The 14,934-nt window shown below is 32.3% G+C and overlaps 1 non-coding gene across 1 annotated transcript; it reads left to right on the plus strand.

The window, feature by feature from the left end:
- The first annotated feature begins 5,682 nt into the window (after positions 1 to 5,682).
- TRNAL-UAG (transfer RNA leucine (anticodon UAG)) lies at positions 5,683 to 5,762 on the plus strand. The gene has a single exon. It is a non-coding gene; the product is annotated as a tRNA-Leu (tRNA).
- The last annotated feature ends 9,172 nt before the right edge of the window (positions 5,763 to 14,934 follow it).

Genomic DNA, 14,934 nt, shown 5'->3' on the forward strand with positions numbered 1-14,934 from the left:
GATCTATCCAATTTGGTTATATTATATCATGGACTCGAAAAACGGATCTGAATTTGACTGAAATGCACGATCTTCACAGGTATCACTTTTCACGATACCTAAAAGGTGGAATAGCGATTTTCGAACCATTTCCTATAAGAGAATGGTTTCCATTACTTTGAGAAATGGATTCTTATATCAAACTATAGCTATTGCATTAAAGAAGAAAAGAAACTAATAGAAGTCGAAGACGCGGAATGATAGTGAATAGAGAGAAAGATTCTTCTGATTTTCTTGTTTCTATCTACTAGACGCCGTAGAGAATTGAGAATTTTCATGTCTTTCAATTCTCGTACTCGTAATTGGAAAGTTATGGAAGGAGACCCATCATTTTGCAATGAAAACAACATATAAAACTCTGGACAATTTCGAAATCAGGCCAAGCGTCTTAATACATATGCAAAAAAATTCATTATTGGCCCACCATTGATTAGAAGATTTAGCTTGTATGAATCGCTATTGGTTTGATACGAATAATGACAATCGTTTCAGTATGTTAAGGATACAGATGTATCCACAATTCATTTAGAGTTACTTAATAGTCTATTTCTTATACCATATCTCTATCCCGTGAAATTCTCGAGCCAAAAGATGGATGCATATGCTGTGTTTCATTTTGCTAAATGATATCAATTAAATGGTGTATCAATTCCATAAATTGCATATAGCAATAAATAAATCAGCAAAATTCTTTCTAATATTTTAGATAGAAGAAACATTTCTTCTATCTAAAATATTAGAAAGAATGTACCCTTCTATCCAAATCCAATTTGCATCGATAAAATAAATCCAAATTCCAGTAGTAGATGAATAATTGCAAATTTGTGTGTGTACGAGATTAGAATAACTTCAAAATAACTGACATAATTTTGTATTTTTCCTGATCAGAAAAATACATGAAAAAGAAAGGAGGTAGAAAAATTTTTGGATTTATGGTTAAAGAAGAAAAAGAAGAAAACAGGGGTTCTGTTGAATTTCAAGTATTCAGTTTCACCAATAAGATACGGAGACTTGCTTCACATTTGGAATTACACAAAAAAGATTTTTCATCGGAAAGAGGTCTACGAAGACTTTTGGGAAAACGTCGACGTTTGCTGGCTTATTTGGCAAAGAAAAATAGAGTACGTTATAAGAAATTAATCGGTCAGTTGAATATTCGGGAGCAGTAATTTAATCGTTCAAATTTTTTTCTTGTTTTATTATTTTTTTAGTAGTCTTATAGTAGTCTTAGATTTTTCATTTTGATGAGCCTCGCTTTGAGGAATTCATGGAATAATCCATTTTCATGGAATAATGAATTAAGGAAGAAAGGATATGAGTCTACCGCTTACAAGAAAAGATCTCATGATAGTCAATATGGGCCCTCAACACCCATCAATGCATGGTGTTCTTCGACTGATCGTTACTCTCGATGGTGAGGATGTTATTGATTGTGAACCCATATTAGGGTATTTACACAGAGGAATGGAAAAAATCGCGGAAAACCGAACTATTATACAATACTTACCTTATGTAACAAGGATATAGAGAGATTGTAGAAAGGGGATAGGATAGTTATTTTTGCAAGAGACTTGTTGTAAATTCCTTAACTTAAGAAAGAAAAAAGAATAAAAACACAGATACATAACATAAAAAAAAGAATAAATAAGACGAGATTCGACCTCCCCCTACATATTTAATTTCCTCTCCTATGACAAAAACTAGCAAGACCCACTCCATTGGTAATTCCATCAATAACACCCTTATCAAAAAACTCCGTGAGTTCGGTTAACCCTCTTATACCGAGGGTAAAGACCCTAGTATAGAAAATATCTATATAACCACGATTATATGACCAACTGTATATATTTTTTTTTACTTGATCTAAAAATTCTTTTTTAGGATTTCCTTTGTAAAAAGAGTTTATTAAATCCAAATTCTGAAAAAAAGAATAAGCGGATCCATAGAAGATATATGCTATGAATAAACCAAAGATAGCTAGACTTACAGAAGAAATTGCATTAGTAATAAATTCATATGAATTTACAAAAGAATTAGAACTTTCCTGGGTAAAGTTTATTGAGGGAGTTAACCACTTTGATAATATGGTTAACTCTGCTATTCCATTACCAATTCCTCCATTATCAAAAGAGATTCCTATGAATCCAATGAACAAAGTGAAAAGTAGTAATATAAGAAGAGGAAATAACATAGTATTTCCCGTTTCATGCGGATAGGCAAAAGTTTTTTTAGCCCCAAAAGACGTAGTAAAGGATCCTATCCTATTTCTTGTATTACCTTGAATTTTTGGTATATTTTGTGAAAAAAAAGAAACTCCACTCTTCGTTGTTGATAAAACGAAATCCCTATTCACTCCTTTGGGTATCCTTTTTCCCCATAAGGATATTGAATACAAGGAACTCTCTTTAGTGCTACTGTAATTTTGAAAATGAACACGCAAATACCCATCAAATGTAAGTAAATATATCCGAAACATATAAAAGGCAGTTAATCCTGCAGTAAAGGAGGCTATTATTCCAAAAAAGGGCGAATACAACCAACTATTACTAAGGATTTCATCTTTGGACCAGAAGCAAGCAAGAGGTGGAATACCACAAAGAGAAAGTGTACCCCATAAAAAAGTAGTTCTTGTGATTGGAATGTATTTTCTTAAACCGCCCATAAGAACCATATTTTGACTTTTATCTGGTGAATATCCAACAAGAGGTTCCATTGAATGAATAACGGATCCGGATCCCAAGAACAATAAAGCTTTTGAATAAGCATGAGTGATCAAATGGAATAAAGCAGCTTGATAAGAACCTATACCTAGAGCTAACATCATATAACCCAATTGAGACATTGTAGAATAGGCTAAGCTTCTTTTAATATCTCTCTGAGCAAGAGCTAAAGTAGCTCCTAAGAATAGTGTTATTGTACCTACTAAAGAAATAAAACTCATTATCAAAGGTAAAGATATGAAAAGAGGAAGAAGTCGAGCTAGAAGAAAAATTCCCGCAGCAACCATAGTTGCTGCGTGTATAAGAGCCGAAATAGGAGTGGGCCCTTCCATAGCATCGGGTAACCATACGTGAAGAGGGAATTGTGCGGATTTCGCAACTGCACCAAGGAATAATAAAAAAGCACACAAAGTAGTAAGTAAAGAGTTAATTCCATTATTAGGAATCCAGTTATTAGCTATTTTGAACAAATCCCTAAACTCTAAACTACCTGTTATCCAAAAAAAACCTAAAATTCCTAATAATAGACCAAAATCCCCTACACGATTAGTTACAAAAGCTTTTTGACAAGCACTCGCTGCGATTGGTCGTGTAAACCAAAAGCCTATCAATAAATAAGAACACATTCCCACGAGTTCCCAAAAAAAATAAATTTGTATCAAATTGGAGCTAGTAACCAATCCCAACATGGAAGTATTGAAAAAACTTATATAAACAAAAAATCTCAAATATCCTTCATCGTGAGACATATAACCATCACTATAAATAAGAACCAGGATTCCTACAGTAGTAATTAGTATTAACATAATAGAAGTAAGTGGGTCAATCAAGTATCCAAATTCTAAAGAAAAATCATTATTGACGGTCCAAGACCATAGATATTGATAGATCGAACTTCCATTTATTTGTTGAATAGACAGTTGAACTGAGAATACCATAGCTATACTTAAGAGTAAAACACTAGGAAAAGCCCATATGCGACGAAGATTTTTTGTTGCTGTCGGAATAAGAATAAGGCCAAATCCCATTGACATAATAACTGGAAGTGGGAGAAGAGGGATTACCCATGCATATTGATATGTATGTTCCATAAGAAAAGAAATTGCAATTTTTACTTCAATTTTTACTTCAATTTTTCTATAAAATTGTTTCCGATTCACCAAACCAATTCTTATCTCTTTCTGAAAGAATAAATAAAAAGAATAAGAAAAAATACTGAAATTCTTAATTTTTCCAAAATTTATCTCATTGAAATAATTAAAAATTAAGAATGGGTTTAGTTGGTTAAATTAAAAAAGTTAATAAAATAACTAGGTAACGAAGTTATTTTATTAACTAAATAAAGATATTTATAAAAATAAAAAAAAAAAAGTGGAATCATTTTACTTTCTATTCATAATTCATTTTTATATTTCTTTAAAACAAAGATGAAACAGCTCTCTTGTTCCATAATTAACTGATTGAGTGAATTCCAATGAAAACCTATGTTTATAAGAAATTATCGAATAGTCCTTACTTCATATAGAACTAAAATTCTAATGACTATAAATTACCTAAGTTTTAGAATGTCTTGTTTAAGAGACTCAGTATTTTTTGTTTTGATTGGAATTCCTTTCCTTTATGGAATACCATTCTGAACTTAATTAACTATTTTCATTTTCCCTTCTTTTTATCCCCCCGTCTTATCTTATATGGGGGATAGGCTTCCATACCATATATCTATATATGGAGTATACTTGATATATAAATAGATATAAATAGATTTAAATGAGAAACCCTTCTATATATTCTATATTATTAAAAAAAAAGTATAAAATATATAAAGAAAAAATGTTAAAAAATTCTTGTTGTCTTATCCGCATTAGACAAAATGAAGTAAAAAATAATTCAAAATTTAAGTATCTTTCAGTATCTAAGTATAAATACTAATAAAAAGAAGAAAGAAGGATTGATTTGCAGCAATAGATGTCTTTCACATACAACTAGAAAAAAGTAATTTCCTTTTTGAATGGCAGTTCCAAAAAAACGTACTTCAATGTCAAAAAAGCGTATTCGTAAAAATATTTGGAAGAAAAAGACTTATTTTTCCATAGTACAATCTTATTCTTTAGTAAAATCAAGATCATTTTCGAGCGGTAATGAGCATCCAAAACCAAAGGGTTTTTCTGGGCAACAAACAAATAATAAGATTTTGGAATAATATGAATTGACTTATCAAAAAAGAATTCCAATTATTTAATAATTTGGATTCTTCTTTGAATGTACTTTTATGTGTCGAATTACTCGGTACAATATTCTTAGAACAAAAAACCCCTCTTATCTTATATATACAAGAAAAAAAAAGTTTTGTTTGGTATACTGTGTGCTAAGTATTCTTTTCCTATCAATGAACTTTTCATAATTTTCCTAATAGAATCCTCATATTCTATTAGGAAAATTATGAAAAGTGGAGTATTCTTACAATAGGACTTACAACTTCCACCTATCTTCTCCAAAATCATAAGGTTAGTAAATCTTATTAATAAGAGCATAAAGACTTTCATTCTAGAAATTTTTAAAAAATCCAAAAAGCCTTTTCTATTTATCCATTTTATTTTAATTTCATCATTAAATAGAAACCCTTTTGGATTTTTTTCATTGTATTGAAAGAATTTTCAAAATGTAAAGGGGAAATTAATTAGAAAAAATTAGTTCTATAATTGCAAGTTAGAAAAAAGAAGTTCCAACTCTTTCAAGCAGTGTTTGTGTTTCTATTGGGCAAAGCAAGAGTTTATTGTAAAAAAAAAAAATGGAAACGATACTACCAAACGAAGTCTATTTTAATGAAAACTCTAATGTTCCTAAATTTTATGGACTTTCCCAATATCGACGATTCCCAAGATAATAGCTATTATTCTTTTAAGTTACCTATTATTTGAAGTTAGCCGCCATGGTGAAATTGGTAGACACGCTGCTCTTAGGAAGCAGTGCTCAAGCATCTCGGTTCGAATCCGAGTGGCGGCATTCTTGAAAAAGAATACAATAGATTAGAAATCAATTCGAAATTTACAATTTTGTAATGGGACCTTCCCCTTATGCTATTTGCAACTTTAGAACATATACTAACTCATATCTCTTTCTCAACGATTTCAATTGTGATTACGATTCATTTTATAACCTTATTAGTTCGTGAACTTGGAGGATTACGCGATTCGTCAGAAAAAGGAATGATAGTTACTTTTTTCTCTATAACAGGATTCTTAGTTTCTCGTTGGGCTTCCTCGGGACATTTTCCATTAAGTAATTTATATGAGTCATTGATCTTCCTTTCATGGGCCCTGTATATTCTTCATACCATTCCTAAAATACAGAACTCTAAAAATGATTTAAGCACAATAACTACGCCAAGTACTATTTTAACGCAAGGCTTTGCCACATCGGGTCTTTTAACTGAAATGCATCAATCCACGATACTAGTACCTGCTCTACAATCTCAGTGGTTAATGATGCATGTCAGTATGATGTTATTAAGCTATGCAACTCTTTTGTGCGGATCCTTATTATCTGCCGCTATTCTAATCATTAGATTTCGAAATAATTTCCATTTCTTTTCTAAAAAGAAAAAAAATGTTTTAAATAAAACATTTTTCTTTAGTGATATTAAATATTTTTATGCAAAAAGAAGTGCTTTAAAAAGAACCTCTGTCCCTTCATTTCCAAATTATTACAAATATCAATTAACGGAGCGTTTGGATTCTTGGAGTTATCGTGTCATTAGCCTAGGATTTACCCTTTTAACCGTAGGTATTCTTTGTGGAGCAGTATGGGCTAATGAGGCCTGGGGATCCTATTGGAATTGGGATCCTAAGGAAACTTGGGCATTTATTACTTGGACCATATTCGCAATTTATTTACATAGTAGAACAAATCCAAATTGGAAGGGTACGAATTCTGCACTTATAGCTTTGATAGGATTTCTTATAATTTGGATTTGTTATTTTGGTATAAATCTATTAGGAATAGGCTTACATAGTTATGGTTCGTTTACATTAACACCTAAATGATTACATAAAATAAAACCTTCATGAAATGAAGGTTTTTACTTTTATGTTTTATTTGAGAACCCCTTGAACGCCTTATCAAAGGGTTCTCAAAAATTCGAGATAGATCTAATTATACTTTTTTACTTATTTCTGCATTATATACTTTTTTACTTATTTCTGCATTAATAGAGCAGACGAGTAAAAAAAAGCAAACCTATTTAGGATAATAATTGGATAAGAGAGCCTCTACCCTGTCAACGGATAGGGAGAGAACAAAATCTGGATAAATACCAATTCCTATTACTGGTAAAAAGATACAGATTAAAATAAAGAGTTCTCGTGGTCCAGAATCCACAAAATTTGCGTTTGGAACATTAAATAGCTTGTATCCATAGAACATCTGGCGTAACATAGATAATAAATAAATAGGAGTTAATATCATTCCAATTGCCATTACAAAAGTAATTAGTGTTTTTGGCATTAACAGAAATTTTGGACTAGTAATTAGTCCAAAAAATACTACTAATTCTGCGACAAAACCACTCATTCCTGGTAAGGCAAGAGAAGCCATTGAAAAGCTACTAAACATGGTAAAAATTTTAGGCATTGGGATAGATATTCCCCCCAGTTCTTCGAGATAAACAAGACGCATTCTATCAGAAGCGGTTCCTGCCAAGAAAAAAAGTGTAGCACCAATAAATCCATGGGATAATATTTGTAAAATAGCTCCATTGAGTCCAATGTTGGTTATGGAACCAATTCCTATAATTATGAAACCCATGTGAGATACAGAGGAATAAGCTATTCTTTTTTTGAAATTTCGTTGACCAAGAGAAGTTGAAGCTGCATAGATTATTTGGATCGCTCCTATTATTACTAACCAGGGCGAAAATAGATAATGAGCATGAGGTAACAATTCCATGTTGATCCGAATCAATCCATATGCTCCCATCTTTAATAATATTCCCGCTAAAAGCATACATGTACTATAATGTGCTTCCCCATGGGTATCTGGTAACCACGTATGTAGGGGTATAATCGGCAATTTGACAGCATAAGCAATAAGGAAGCCAAAATATAAAAGTATTTCCAAGGTTGCAGGGTATGATTGATTAATTAATCTTTCCAAATCTAATCCTGGTTCGTTGGAACCATATAAGCCCATACCCAGAACTCCGATTAAGAAAAAAATGGAACCGCCTGCAGTATACAAAATAAACTTTGTAGCTGAATATAGACGCCTCTTCCCCCCCCACATGGATAAAAGTAAGTAAACAGGAATTAATTCTAACTCCCACATGATAAAAAAAAGTAAAAGGTCTCGCGAAGAAAATAATCCTATTTGACCACTATACATTGCGAGCATCAGGAAATAGAATAATCGCGAATTCCGTGTAATTGGCCAAGCTGCTAAAGTAGCTAAAGTAGTGATAAATCCTGTCAATAAAATAGATCCTAATGAAAGTCCATCGATTCCCAATCTCCAGTGGAAATCGAAGACATCTATCCATTTATAATCCTCCTTTAATTGGATTAAGGGATCCTCCAGTTGGAAATGATAACAGAACGCATAAGTCATTAGAAGGAATTCTAATAAACAAATAGATATAGTATACCACCTAACGACTTTGTTTCCCTTATGAGGTAAAAAGAAAATTAATGAACCTGCAAATATCGGCAAAACAACAAGTATTGTTAACCAAGGAAAATAACTCATGATAAAGTGATAAAGACAAGATACGTTTTGACCAGAAAAGCCCGTGCTCGATTATTTCGAGCACAGGCTTCTTCGGTAAAGAGGAATCAGACGATTCGAGTGAAGTTTTTTGTAACGTATCAATAAGATAGAGCCATGCTACGTGTTGTTTCAGGCCCTAAATAAACGCGGACACTTAAAAAATCTGTCGGGCAGGCAGATTCACATCTCTTACAACCCACACAATCTTCGGTTCTCGGCGCGGAAGCAATTTGCTTGGCTTTACATCCATCCCAGGGTATCATTTCTAATACATCTGTTGGACAAGCTCGTACACATTGAGTGCATCCTATACATGTATCGTAAATTTTTACGGAATGTGACATTGGATCTATAAATTTTTCTTTTCAACATAAAATTTTTCGATCTGGTAAAAATGAAATTAGTACTATAATGAGTCATATGTATTGTAGACACCAGACGAAGCAATGGTTTATCCAAACTTCAAAAAAAAAAATCTATTTTTTAATCTGTTTGTGAGAAAGCGTGAAGAGAGCCAAGAGACTTTAATTTTGGATTTCAACAATAAATAAGAAATAAGAAAGAATTTTACGAATTGTACAGACGAATTCGAATTAGCCAATAAATTGGCTATCGTCTTTTCAATATAAATTATTGCAATATTCAAATTGCAATATCAATGAATTACAAATACAAAAATTCATTTAAGTGAAAAAGAATACTATGCAATAATCTACTAAAAAAAATGGATATTCTCAAATAATACTAAGAAAATAGTATTGATTTCTATTTATTTTAATATGTGCGCCTTTGTTTAGAGGATTCTATGTCTAATTATTCAAAAGTCTAATTATTCAATAAATTAGATTGATTGATACGAGTGGATTTCCTATTACGATGGATGGAAGAAAGAATGGATAGTCCAATAGCGGCTTCAGCAGCTGCAAGGGCTATAACAAAAATTGCGAAAATATCTCCTTTTAATTGGCGACTATCAAATAGATCAGAAAATGTTACGAGATTTAGATTAATTGAATTCAGTATAAGTTCAAGACATATTAGAGCTCTAACCATGTTTCGGCTTGTGATCAATCCATAGATACCAATCGAAAATAAATAGACACTCAAAAAAAGTACATGCTCAAACATCATTAACTAACTCCTTATCAATCTCGATTCATTTCAATATGAGGGCAAGAATTGAACCGATTCAATTAATTACAATAGAACAATTACACAACAAAAGAAAAAAAAAAAAAAAAAAAAGGAGGTATTTGTTGGCAGTAGATGGATTTTACTAAATCAAAATTGTGATTCTTTAGTTATTTATTTTAGATTTGCAATTCTTATAATTTGTACTTTTTCTAAGTTTTCTTATTGCCGAGCCATAGTAATTGCACCTATTAAAGAAACTAGAAGAATTATGGAAATGAGTTCAAACGGAAGATAAAAATCGGTTGCTAAATGAATTCCAATTTGTTGAACATTATTTATGAGACCCTGTTCTACTATTTGGTTTGATCTTGTAGTCCAAAGAATTCCATACCACGACGTATCTGGGATAGTAGTCATTAGTGAAAAAACAATAGTTATACAAACGAGTGAAGTGAACCCATCTCCAATAGTCCAATAATTCTTATCTTTAGACCATTCTGAGCCATTTACGAACATTACAGCGAATATGATCAAGACATTTATGGCTCCCACATAAATAAGAAGTTGTGCGACAGCTACAAAGTAGGAATTTAATAAAAAATAGAATAAGGATATACAAACAAGAACTAATCCCAGCGAAAAGGCAGAATAAATGGGGTTGGTAAGTAATACTACTCCTAGACCCCCTAGTAGAAGAACAAATCCCCCAAATAGCATAAGAATCTCATGTATTGGTCCAGGTAAATCCATTATGGATAAAAAGAAATTAATAGTATAAAATTTTTCATGAACTGACTAAAACTAAAGGATTCAAGGAAGGAAAAAAGGATTAGGGTATTTTTTTGTGTATAAACTTATAGTTATAAATTATATTATATCACGAAAATCTAGTCTGATTTAAAATAAGAAATAATTTCCAATAAGCAGTAGTTTTTCGTTTTTCTTTATAGTTTAATTTTAAAGTTTAATAAAGAATTATTAGATTTTTATAACAGAAAGACAAAATCAAAGTTTAGTAATCAGTAATCGTTCTTGAATTCGAAGATTTTTCTTTGTTTATTTTACTTTCAGACGAATTCCTAATTGTTTGAATTGTGTAATCTCCCATTATGGAGATTGGTAACCGACTTAAAGCAATTTGATTGTAATTCAATTCATGACGATCATAGGTAGAAAGTTCATATTCTTCAGTCATTGATAAACAGCTTGTTGGACAGTACTCAACACAATTGCCACAAAATATACAAACTCCGAAATCAATACTATAATTAAGCAATTGTTTTCTTTTAATATCCTTTTCAAATCTCCAATCCACAACGGGTAAATCTATCGGACATACGCGAACACATACTTCACAAGCAATACATTTATCAAATTCAAAGTGGATTCGCCCTCGGAAACGCTCTGGTGTAATTGATTTTTCATAAGGGTAGTGAATCGTTATAGGTAAACGATTTGTGTGGGATAAGGTAGTTATGAAACTTTGACCTATGTACCTTGTAGCACGTATTGTTTGTTGACCATAACTCATGAACCCAGTTACCATAGGGAACATATTCATTCTAAATATCTATGAAAAAGATATGTTTCTTTCTCTTGTTTGAGAGAGCTTTTGTGTTGAAAATATTCTTACTATTATTGTATTATCTTATTTATAGTGAAACAAGTTGAGAAGAGGTTGTTAATAAGAGATTGCCCAGGGAAATAGGTAAAAGAAATTTCCATCCAAGATTTAATAACTGATCCATTCTCATCCTCGGTAAAGTCCATCTTATTGTGATAGAAATGAAGAGAAATAAATAAGCTTTAGTTAATGTAATAAATATACCCATTGTCATTTCCAAAATTCCAACTGCTTTATTCATTTGGAAAAAATCAAAAAAGGATATATAGGGAATAGATAAATTCCACCCGCCCAAGTAGAGAACTGTTACAAATAAAGAAGAAACTAATAAATTTAGGTAAGAAACAAGATAAAATAAACCATATTTGATACCGGAATATTCAGTTTGGTAACCTGCTACTAATTCTTCCTCCGCTTCTGGTAAATCAAAGGGTAATCTTTCACATTCTGCCAAAGAAGAAATTAAAAAAACCAGAAAACCTATAGGCTGACGCCAAATATTCCATCCAAAAAAACCGTATTTTGACTGTGCTTCAACTATATCAACTGTACTTGAACTGTTAGATAATCATAGTCGGTGATAACATCACAGTTCCCACCGCTATTTCAAAACCGTACATGAAACCTTAGCTTCATACGGCTTCTCTATGATCAGAAAAAGGAAAGGACTGTTTTGTTCCTAGCCCCGGGGGCGTAGATAGAATTAGATAAAATAAAATAGATTTGAAAGTCCTAAATTAGACCAAAGGAATTCCGTCTGCTAGAATAAGAAAAAGCGCTTCCGAATTGATCTCATCCTTTATAATATAATGAAAATTTTTCTTTGTTCAGTAATAACTTAATCTTGGAATAAAACACTTGTTACTTGTTATAGGAATTCAATTAATAAATGGAAAGAGTTGGGTATTAGTTCATGAGCAATTCTGCATGAATATGGATAGAGGAAGGAAATAATGAAAATTTTTTCTAGTGCACTCCATATCTTTTTTACTATTCTTCTTTCCCCAGGGAGGGGGTATTTAAAAAGAAAAAATGGATAAAGGGTTAATTCGTTCTTGATAGCCATTTCCTTAACAAGTGAATGGGAACATACTCTGGATCGGAATCCGAAGAAAGTACTACTTGATAATTTCTACAAATTGCAAGTCCTTATTATGATTCCTTTTATGGGCAAAAATCTCTAATGTTTTAGATTTTCCATTACTAATCCTTTATGTACTTTAGTGTTCCTAACCCTTCACTAACTTTTGGTGGATTCTTCTTATGGATTATTAAGTTATAGTAATAACTAGGAGTATTCTAGTAATGGAATTCCATATCGTGAATCCTTTATTCTTGGCCGCTTCAAGATATGATGACTAATTAAAAAATATCAACCTTGGGATAAAGAGTTTACACTGCTTATGTTTACTTCCACTTTTTTCTTGTACGTAGGAAATGAGATTTTTTCTTTTTACTACAAATTTATAAGCTGTTTTGTTTCACTCATATAGCTATCTAGTTTAACTTACCAACCCAAATACTAAATAAGAAAAGGAATATAAATAGTTAATGGATTTTATAGGAAAAAGATCTATTTTAACGAATCACACGTAGAGATATTGCTAGCACACAAAAAGTTAATGGTATTTCATAACTAATGGATTGAGCAGCAGCTCGTAGACCGCCTGAAAAAGAATATTTATTATTTGAGCTATATCCTGCCATAAGAAGACCAATAGGAGCTATACTTGAAATGGCAATCCATAAAAAAACACCAATACTAAGATCGGCTAAAACAAAATGATATCCCAAAGGGATAACTAAAAAACTTAATAAAACTGATATGACTGCTATAGAGGGTCCAATGCTAAATAAAGAAATATCTCCTCGGGATGGCAGAATATCTTCTTTAAAAAGTAGCTTAGTCCCATCTGCTATAGCTTGAAGCAGGCCCAGGGGGCCAGCATATTCAGGACCAATACGTTGTTGTATCGACGCAGATATTTCTCTTTCTAACCACACAATTACGAGTACCTCTATTGTTATTCCCAAAAGGAGGGTCAAAATGGGTAGAATCGATATCAGTCCATAGACTTCTTTTAATAATTCCAATTTCGAAAAAGAATTGATAGTTTCTACCTCTACCCTATCTATTATCATTTCAACGATCAACTTCCCCCATAATGATATCTATACTACCTAATATCGTCATGATATCAGCCAATTTCATTTTTTTAACTAGCTGAGGAAGAATTTGCAAATTAATAAACCCGGGTGGACGGATTTTCCATCTCCAGGGGAAAAGGCTATCATCTCCTACTAGATAAATCCCTAATTCACCTTTTGGGGCTTCTACTCTTACATAAAGCTCTTGTCTTGACAATTCAAAATTGGGCGAAGGTTTTTTACCAAGAAATTTATACTCAAAATCATTCCATTCAGAATTATTTTCTTTCTTAAAGCGTCGGACTTCTAAATTTTCATAAGGTCCTCCAGGAATTTTTTCTACAGCTTGTTGAATTATTTTGATGGATTCCCTCATTTCACCAATTCGTACTAAATAGCGAGCTAACGAATCCCCTTCTTTTTGCCATTGGACTTTCCAATCAAATTGGTTGTAAGACTCATAAGGATCTACTTTACGAAGATCCCATTGTATTCCAGAAGCTCGTAACATCGGTCCCGATAAGCCCCAATTTACTGCTTCTTCTCCGCTAATAAAACCTACTCCTTCAACTCGCTCTAAAAAAATTGGATTCTGTGTAATAAGTTGTTGATATTCAACAACTCCGCGTAAAAAATAATCACAGAAATCTAAACATTTATCGATCCATCCATAAGGTAGATCGGCGGCTACTCCTCCGATGCGAAAGTAATTGTGCATCATTCGCATACCTGTAGCAGCTTCAAATAGATCATATATTAATTCTCTCTCTCTAAAAATATAGAAAAAAGGAGTCTGTGCGCCGAGATCCGCCATAAAAGGTCCAAGCCATAGCAAGTGAGAAGCTATCCGGCTTAATTCTAACATAATTACCCTAATATAGCTGGCTCTTTGTGGTATTTGAATATTCTCCAAGAATTCTGGTGCATTTACTGTTATTGCTTCTGTAAACATAGTAGCTAAATAATCCCACCTTGTTACATAAGGTAAGTATTGTATAATAGTTCGGTTTTCCGCGATTTTTTCCATTCCTCTGTGTAAATACCCTAATATGGGTTCACAATCAATAACATCCTCACCATCGAGAGTAACGATCAGTCGAAGAACACCATGCATTGATGGGTGTTGAGGGCCCATATTGACTATCATGAGATCTTTTCTTGTAAGCGGTAGACTCATATCCTTTCTTCCTTAATTCATTATTCCATGAAAATGGATTATTCCATGAATTCCTCAAAGCGAGGCTCATCAAAATGAAAAATCTAAGACTACTATAAAGACTACTAAAAAAATAATAAAACAAGAAAAAAATTTGAACGATTAAATTACTGCTCCCGAATATTCAACTGACCGATTAATTTCTTATAACGTACTCTATTTTTCTTTGCCAAATAAGCCAGCAACGTCGACGTTTTCCCAAAAGTCTTCGTAGACCTCTTTCCGATGAAAAATCTTTTTTGTGTAATTCCAAATGTGAAGCAAGTCTCCGTATCTTATTGGTGAAACTGAAT

This window comes from Triticum urartu, unplaced genomic scaffold (genome assembly GCF_056163025.1).
Source record: "Triticum urartu cultivar PI428250 unplaced genomic scaffold, HENAU_Tu73 scaffold2, whole genome shotgun sequence".
Classification (NCBI taxonomy): domain Eukaryota; kingdom Viridiplantae; phylum Streptophyta; class Magnoliopsida; order Poales; family Poaceae; genus Triticum; species Triticum urartu.